Source organism: Nuphar pumila, chromosome 8, assembly GCF_984573655.1.
Source record: "Nuphar pumila chromosome 8, dmNupPumi1.hap1.1, whole genome shotgun sequence".
Lineage (NCBI taxonomy): Eukaryota > Viridiplantae > Streptophyta > Magnoliopsida > Nymphaeales > Nymphaeaceae > Nuphar > Nuphar pumila.
In genome coordinates this window covers 22,065,282-22,074,790 of record NC_143256.1, presented here as the reverse complement: position 1 = coordinate 22,074,790, position 9,509 = coordinate 22,065,282, and positions in this window count along the sequence as shown.

Here is a 9,509-nt window from a genome sequence, read left to right as displayed (position 1 = left end):
ATGATTCTTACAAGTATAATTATGCTATACTTATCCTACTGCAGTACTTGGACAAAAATGTGGAATTGAATTTCATGTAGGTATGTGTTTATATGTCATATTTTGTTGTATTTTTTTATGTAACATATAATTAGTTATCTGATAATAACCTTTTTTCATAATGATACAATAGACTATAGGAATCATGTGATTAAATTTTATAAACACATGAGAGAGAAGACCACTTTGAAGGTTGTCAAAAAGAAAGTTGAGGAGGAGGTAAGAAATAAAAAAGAACTAAAGTAAAACACAGAAACCCAAAGGTGAATCAAAATGTAGAGGATGAGAAGACATTAGACAATGAAGTGCTAGATGGCAAGGTCTTAGAAGTTTAGTTATGGACAATTATGGAGAGTATATGTTGATTGTAAAATATTAGAGGTAAATTTGATAGAATCTTTGAACATTTGAATGTAAATTTAATGGATTTTATAATGGGTGTTTAATTTTTGTTTAAACATCAGTTCACATTGAATGTTTCTTAGTTCTTCAATGTTTTGTAAATTTTAGATTTCTTAATTATTTAATTTCTATAAATTATGTTTTGTAAGTTCTGGATTTTCTTTAAAAAGGTGAAAGTTCTGCACTTTAGGAGGAAAATAAAATTTTACATATTTTGTATTTGCATACGAAATATGAATTTCATATATTTAGGAGAAAATCACAAATGTAGAAGAAAATTCACATATATAAAAGGAAATTCACATTCGCATTGGAAATTTAAAATTTGCATATTTAGAAAAAAAAATTGCATATAAGGAATAAGTTTGCATATATAGGAAGAAATTTGCATATATAGGATGATTTTCACATAGGTAACTCAAAATTTGCATATTTGGGAGAAACCTCGCACATTAGTTCATGTGGATCTCGTTTAAATGCATAATTACCCAAGTTCAAAACAACTTCTACAACTAATAGTGTACATTCGCAAATCCTTAAGTTGAGGAGTTACATGTTTCTAAACACGAAAACTCACCAATAGTCCACCAATTTTGCAAATATGCACATTTTGTTCGCATCTTTTTTCTTGCAAAAGTCATGAATGTTCTTGTGTTTCTCTAGTATTTGTCATTGTTCACAAATTTTTTTGCAAACTTCACCATCCTCATATATATTGGTCATGTTCACATGTAACATTCAAAATTACATGTTGTAACATTCAAATTTACAATTCAGCAGATACATAACGTAACTTTCAAATTTACCATTCAAATTCACCTATAACATTAAAATTCACCTGAAACATTTAACATTAAAATGTTATAACATTCAAATTTATGGTTTAACAGATACATAATTTACCTATAACATTCAAATTCACCCGTAATATTTAAAACTATATGCATTTGATCACAATTCAAAGTTAAGTTGTTACAATCACGCAAGTATATACAATTCAAACTAGTTAAACTATGAAATAGAGACTCAATTATAACTTCATTTATAATTAGTTATAAAATATTATTTACTTAATTATAATGATTTAAAAAAATAAAGACAAAAGTCACTATTATGGATGCATCAGGCATGCTCGTAGCTTCTCGATAACTTCAGCGTCCTATGTAACAAGGTCAACTTGAGTTTGTATAATGGAGTCTTTTGCTTCAAGCAAATTTTTCGGCATGCAGTTTTCAACTCTTAATACATTCAACTCTGAATCTGCTCCACTTGGAGTCTTTTTATGCTTTGAACTCCTCGCCCTGAGTACCTACTCCTCCTCAATTCCCAACTTTGTGAAGGGATTGCTTGCAAACGGCAGGTTGTCATCTTAGTGAACAAATACATCCTCGTCCCTTCTGTCAGCAACTACAACCATGGATGACAAGTTGATGTCTTCATCGTTGTCGATTTAGTCTTCAAGTTAAGAGAGGAACATCGTGGGGTAATCCTTCGTTTGATCATTCATTGTGCCCGATATGGTTCTACTAACTACGTGAGGGTGATGGGGTGGTTGTGAAACAAATCCAAACTCCATGACCACTCAACTGGTCATTTAATGCTCAACTTTATTCATGTTATGCAACCAAATGTCTCTCCTTGTAATGTCCTTCACTTGCACAATCACAACATTCTCATCCTAGTCCACATCTTCGTAGGGACACCATGTTACTTACAGAATGAAGTTTCATTCATGATTAGTCGTATATCATATTTTTTATAAAAAATAAAGTAAATTGTTTAAAAAATACTATGGTCAACACACACAACTTTGCCATGCATTGGGCCCTTCCCATGTGAGGAGCCAACATTCTCCTCCTCTTCATTATGTGACCGACTCCATATTGCAACACAGAGAAATTCACATAGGCAATCACGTCTCAGGGGCCTTCTAATGGATATGTGCTCTTATATTTAAACATGTAATGATCAATATAAGGATTAATATGCATTAATACATAATACAATACATCGTTAAATAATATTTGAGTATAAATAAAAAGTTTAAGTATAATAAAAGAATAAATACCTCCAACAACACCAACATATCAAAGATGTTAAGTCTTTCACATCTCACGCTACTTAAACTTACATATAGATTTGCAAGTGTAGTGGCTCTCCATGCATATTTATCGACATGATCCAGGTCATGCAACATTTTTCAATGCGATTTGCAACATTTCTCAATGTGATCCATAGATCGTCTTTCCACCAGTGTCGATAAATAAATATATGCTAAAAAAGTAGAGCAAGAATGATCTCAACTCGTTGTTCAACCTATGACTGCTCTTCCCTCCATAACACGATAGCTTTCCACTCATTCTTCTCCCATTGTTGGGGCATAGCGGCTCCTCAACCATGATAATTTAAGCATTCCACCTTCAAACGCATCATTCTTCACTTCTAAATAAAAAAGACTCAAGTGCTTGAAATCTACTGACTCATGTGCACTCATTGGCTCCCCATAACACTTAAATCTAGTGATTTGTGCCACATCCTCTAACGTAATGGTCATCTCAATATTTTTGAACTGAAATGTATTGGTTGACAAATTTTAGAACTGCACAACAGACTCTAGGATAATGTGACTAATGTTCCATAGTGTGATCTCCAAAAAAATTTGAAAATGTATCCAATATAGCCACTTCTTTGCTTTCTCTATCAGTTTTAGGAACAACTCGTGTGCTTAAAACCAGTAGAATCAATGCATGTAGCTTGTTGAATCTGATAAATCTTGTTCATATGGATCCTGTAGTCAAATATCACAAATTAATTAATGAATATAGGACTCAGTCTCAAATCACAATCATATATGATAAATTAATTATTGAATTATCATATTAAGATAACTTATCTTATAAACATGCTTACACACATGAATATAATATTTTAAATATTGAATTGCTAGATTCAATCTAGTTATTCTAAAAACATGATTCACAATACATAACAAACCAATCAATCAATTGTAATATTCAAACTAGTTATCCTAAAAATATGTTTTAAACATACATAATAAATTAACCAATAAATTACAATACTCAACATAGTTATCTTATAAACATGCTTGCACACATACGAATATAACATTTTAAAGATTGAATTGCAATATTCAATCTAGTTATCCTAAAAACATGCTTCAAAAATACATGATAAACTAATTAATCAATTGCAATATTCAAACTAGTTATTCTAAAAATATACTTTAAACATATATAACAGATTAATCAATGAATAACAAATAAGGATAGTACTTTTCATAATCACTGGACCTTGTTTGCCGCTGCAACCTTTTTCTGAGAGCATGCACTTTCTGCGATGAGGGATGATCTACCACCTTATTATTCAAGACCTCTACCTCAAACTCTTGAGAAACCTTCTCTGATCTCTCCTAATGGAGCCCTTGAAGGTCCTCTTGTGCACTCTCCAGCACAGCCTCAATATCCCTGTGAGCATCCTCATGTGCACTCTCCACCGCAGCCTCAACCCTTGGTTGAGTATCTGATCCAGCCAAAGGACCCTCACTCTCCTCCACTTTCTAAGGACCCTCCACATTAACCTCAACCTTAGGGTTTGCATCATCCTCTTGTTAAGGTACCTCATTCACCCATGTGTAGGATTCTTCTCCTTTGTTCTCCACACTCTTTCTCTACATCTCAACATTGCTATTTCAAGTGGCTGTGTCTTCAGCTTCCTTCAATCGGGAATTGAAGTTAGCAACAACCTAATAGTGAGTCAATGACTCAAACTTCTTCACCATTGATCCCCCCTCCCCCTCCTTAGATGCTTCGGAGATGGGCGACAAGAATTGGTCAGTAATCTTGTCAATATTTTTTTTTGCTTCAACCTTATATTTGGAAAGCATTGAAAGTCTCTATGAAAGTGTTAGATGTTGCGAGTTTAAGCATAGATTTATGGGCCTCAGCTTTGTGATGCTGCATTTTCTATGAAAAATGTGACACCCAAACTCACGATCATAGAGTAGGCTCCCTTTCTACCCACTTGTCAAGTTTGGTTGATACTTTAAGCTAGAAAGCATCACCCAATTTGTAATATCTCTTCTTTAGCTTTTGTTGTGTTCCAACAATAGCTGATGGTGTAGGTGGCCCCCTCTGAGACAGTCTTCTCAATTGCAAATTTGTAATAAACAAATTTAGGATTTTCTACATTACCAAAATGGGAAATATCGATAGGGTTAGGATGTTCATAAATAATTACAAAAAAGAAACATAATAAGCTATTAATAATGTAAAAAAACTCAAAAATAATGCAAGGGTTCTTTTACTCATATTTATTATACAAGATACACAACAGATAAACAACAAAATTCAAGGATAAAGGTATATATAGGTAAACAGGCGAGCAACAGAGACAGGGAATAGGTTAGTAAAAAAGCATTAGAAAAAACAAACAGAATAGGATATTGACAATGTAAAAAACAAAAAAACTCAAAAATGATGAAAGTGTTCTTTACTCATGTTTATAATACAAGATACATAACAAATAAACAACCAAATTCGAGGATGAGGGCTTATCAATCATTAAGAAAAAAAAGTGACAACTGAACACTCACATGCAAATGTTTTAAATAAAGAAAAAAAATGGAATATGCTATTGAAAATGCACAAATAACTTGAAAAACATGCAAAGTAACTGGTTCATTCCAATGTTTCAGAAAAATAACGGATTCAACAGTTAAAGATGGGCTCACCAAAAAAACTTGTCATCGATGATTGTCAAAAACTTATTGTCACTAATGAAGTGTCACCAGTGAAGTAACGTTGATGATTCACCAAAAACAGTTGTTGGAAATAGATGTCAAAAATTTTGCCGGAGGGAAGAACGTTGAGGACCAATACAAAACCTAGTTTATATGAAAGTGCCCATGGGTTGAAAAGAAGGGGTTTTAAAAAGGAAGAGTCGCATTTAATGCTCATACAAAATTTTGCATAAGAAAGGGTATTCCACAAAGTCTTTACTCCTAACATTTATGAATTTTTGCAAAAATCATAAATTAGTCAACAATTCTACATATACAAAGCACATTCGCAATATAAACATGAAACTCATACAATATATGAGAATTTAGTGGAATATTTGTGATGTTATGATTTCAGTTACAGAAAGTTTACAAATTTAGTTATACGAACTTCATACTATATATGCGAATTTAGTAAAATATTATGATGCTATAATTTCAGTTACAGGAAATTCACTAATTTAGTTATGCAAACTTTGTACTATATATGAAAAATTAGCGAAATATCTGCGACGTTATGACAGGTTTCAATTACAGGAAGTTTGCAAATTTAGTTATGCAATCTTTATACTATATATATGAATTTAGTAAAATATTTGTGATGTTACGATAGGTATCAGTTACAGAAAGTTTGTTAATTTGGTCATGTGAACTTCGTACTATATATGTGAACATATTATATATGCAAATTTAGTAAAATATTTGCAATGTTACGATTGGTCGCAGTTACAAGAAGTTTGTGGATTTACTTATGTGAACTTTGTATTATATATGCAAATTTAGTAAAATATTTGTGATATTGCAACAAGTTTCAGTTACTGTAATTTCACCAATTTGGTCATGTGAACTTCATATATATACGAATTTAATAAAATACTTGCAATGTCACGATAAGTATCAATTATAGAAAGTTTGCGAATTTAATTATATGAACTTTGTACTAAATATGCAAATTTAGTGAAATATTTATGATGTTATGATTGGTTTCAATTACAATAAGCTCATAAATTTAGTTACGTGAACTTCATACTATATATAAAAATTTAGTAAAATATTTTTGATGTTATGATAGGTTTCTGATACAGGAAGTTCACGAATTTAGTTGTACAAACTTTGTACTATATCTGCGAATTTGGTAAAATATTTGTGATGTTATGACATGTTTCAGTTATAAGAAGTTCACAAATTTAATTATGCAAACTTCATACTATATATGTTTATTTAGTGAAATATTTGTAATATTACGATAGGTATCAGTTACAGAAAGTTTATGAATTTGGTCATGCAAACTTCGTACTATATATGTAAATTTAGTGAAATGTTTTTAATGTTACAACAGGTTTTAGTTATAAAAAGTTCTCAAATTTAATTTTGTGAACATCATATTATGTGCAAATTTAGTGAAATATTTGTGATGTTGCAATAGGTTTCAGTTACAGGAAGTTCTCAAATTTAGTTATGTGAACTTCGTAATATATATGAGAATTTAGTGAAATATTTGCCATGTTACGACAGGTTTCAGTTACATAAAGTTCACGAATTTCATTATGCATAATGTATATGAAAATTTAGTGAAATATTTACTATGTTATGACAAGTTTCAGTTATAGAAAGTTTACAAATTTAGTTATGCGAACTTTATACTATATATGCAAATTTAGTAAAATATTTGTGATGTTACAAATTTCAGTTACAGAAAGTTTATGAATTTTGTTATATGAATTTAGTGAAATATTTGCAAAGTTTTGACAGGTTTCAGTTATAAGAAGTTCGTAGATTTTGGTTATACGAATTTTGTATGTTATACAAAAAAATTTGTGTGAATATAGCTTTTAGTGAGAGTTTGTGATACCCGGAGAGTATACCAATATATTGTGCAAACTTTATGAGGTTCGCTTGTGTGAAGGGTAAAATGGTTTTAAAAAAGTTGGACATTTGCCAATTTGAAGATGGGGTGGATTTCAAAAATTTTAGGGCATTTTCAAAAAATGTGTCATTTTTGTCATAATGTTGGGTCATTTTCAGTTGTTTTAAAGCTAGAAGCAATAAGATTGAACTCTAAATCTATCATTTGCAAGCAAAAAAATCAACCTTTTGATCTAAATTATATTTAAAATACATTTTATTACCCGCTCAGCAAGCTTATATGATCCGAGTGAAACTGAACACCAGTCACTCATGCTCAGTTTGCCGAGCTTGTTTTACATATTTTTTTTATAGGCAAGCTGAGGTTAGGCAGACCTCTACCAGATATTTCTTAAGCTCCATGTGGCAGGGGGATTGGAACCTGGGCCTTCAGCTTGGCACAGGACCCGGCTTGTTTTACATATTTGCTCTTTGCCAGCCGAGCACTATTGAGCAATGATAAGCTCATCTCATTTTCCGGCCCTAACTTCTAAGAAAGCCTTATGGCCTCTCTGCAACAGCTAAACTAGAAGCCCTTTGAGTGAATTTGAGCCTGAACATGGTTTATCAATTATTATTAATCTCACCTACTCTCTTTTCTTCATTTTTCCATCTTAGTCTCTTCCTAGTCGTCTGCCCTCAAATTATGTCAAGAAGCAATCCGCACTCATTCAACTCCTCCGGACAGCTTGAAAGACTTGGTTCATAAGTAGTGTCTTGATTGAATATTCAGGCATTTCTAGAGGTAGTAAGATCTTGGGATGGCTCTAGCTAGTATGATGAGAGATGTTACTAATAATGCAGAACCATGGTCAGGTCAGTTGCATGCAGCTACAGAATTAAGGTAATATATATATATATATTGAAGGCATTTCAAGTCAAAACGATATTAATATTCTTCAATCATTAGTTTGATTGTCTTTTTCACCAAAAACATCACGTGGAAAACAGTCTGAGTGTTGTGTGAGCCTGGATGGGCCCACCTTAACGTGCTAAATTATCAAGCCATGGTCTGGAAACAGGACCTGCGTTGAATCTCTCTCTCTCTCTCTCTCTCTCTCTCTCTCTCTCTCTCTCTCTCTCTCATGAAATTAGATAAGCATAAAATGCAGTCCATCTAGTGATAGCATCTAGCTCAGTAATTTGCTCCGTGTAGTGTGGTTAGATTGGTTCTTTCGTTGAGAATAGCAAACAAGAAAGAGATGAGAAGTAGAGGAAAGAATCAGATTCCGCAGACCCCGTACCTCTCACTGCGCGTTTTAATAATCATATATTGCATGTTAGAAAAACAAGAAACTAATTCATTTCATATGAACCTAACATCATGTAACACTAAATCTAAACCAACATAAAAATCTACTTTCCCAAAGTCGGTGGGAAAATAGAATCCCAATTGAAGTGTTTTTTTCATGGAATTTAAAGGCATACCTTGCTTCATGCAACTCGAATTCCCATGGGAGTAATCGCCGCAATGTGCACCTCTTTGTCCGATTTGTGCAACTAAATGGGTTGAGTTCAAATCCAAGCATCACACAATTCAACTTGTTGAACCATGTTAAACACAGGTGGGATTTGACTTCAGTTTTGGATCAAGCAGCAGAAACCTAAACACATTCATATTCAGACATCATACCTTTAGGGGAGGTTGGTTTAGGCCCCATGAGAATCATTCTCCCATACAAATCAGAGAATGATTATCGCCCCCATTCTCGCATGCCGAAACAAATGTGAGGGAATGGAATGTGAGAAACCAACCCTCATTTTCTGTAGTGTTGTTTTATCATTTCGGCGAGAATCAGAATTGCAAGAGGGCCCTTGGGATTCCGATTCACATGCACCTCTGCCAGCAAAACCAAACATACCCTTCAATTTTGAAAGTGTTAAAATATCAAAGAGACATCAATATCCAACTTACTTCAGCATGGCTGAAAAATTAGATCAAATTTATAAAAAGTTTGGAACCAGCTGAAACTAGTATTTTTTTTTTTTGAAAGGCAAGCTGGTGTTAGGCAGACCCCTACCAGAACAGCCGCCGCCCATGTGGCAGAGGGATTCGATCCTGGGCCTTCAGCTTGACACAGGACCCCGCTTACCACATGGGATACCACCTCGGTGGTTGAAACTAATACTTTGTAGCATAAACAAACATGATAAATTGAATCACGTTTTGTTTTATAGCATGAAAAACATGAACAACTCACTAGTAAGTCTCTAATGTGATCCTTTTCATATGGGAATCACTCGCACGTGAAAACGATTCCTTCCAAAGGTGCCTGAAGTAAACGATACTTTATATCTTTTTTTTAAAAAAGAAAGCTGGGGTTAGGCAGACCCCTACCAGATATCTCTTAAGCCCCCATGTGGC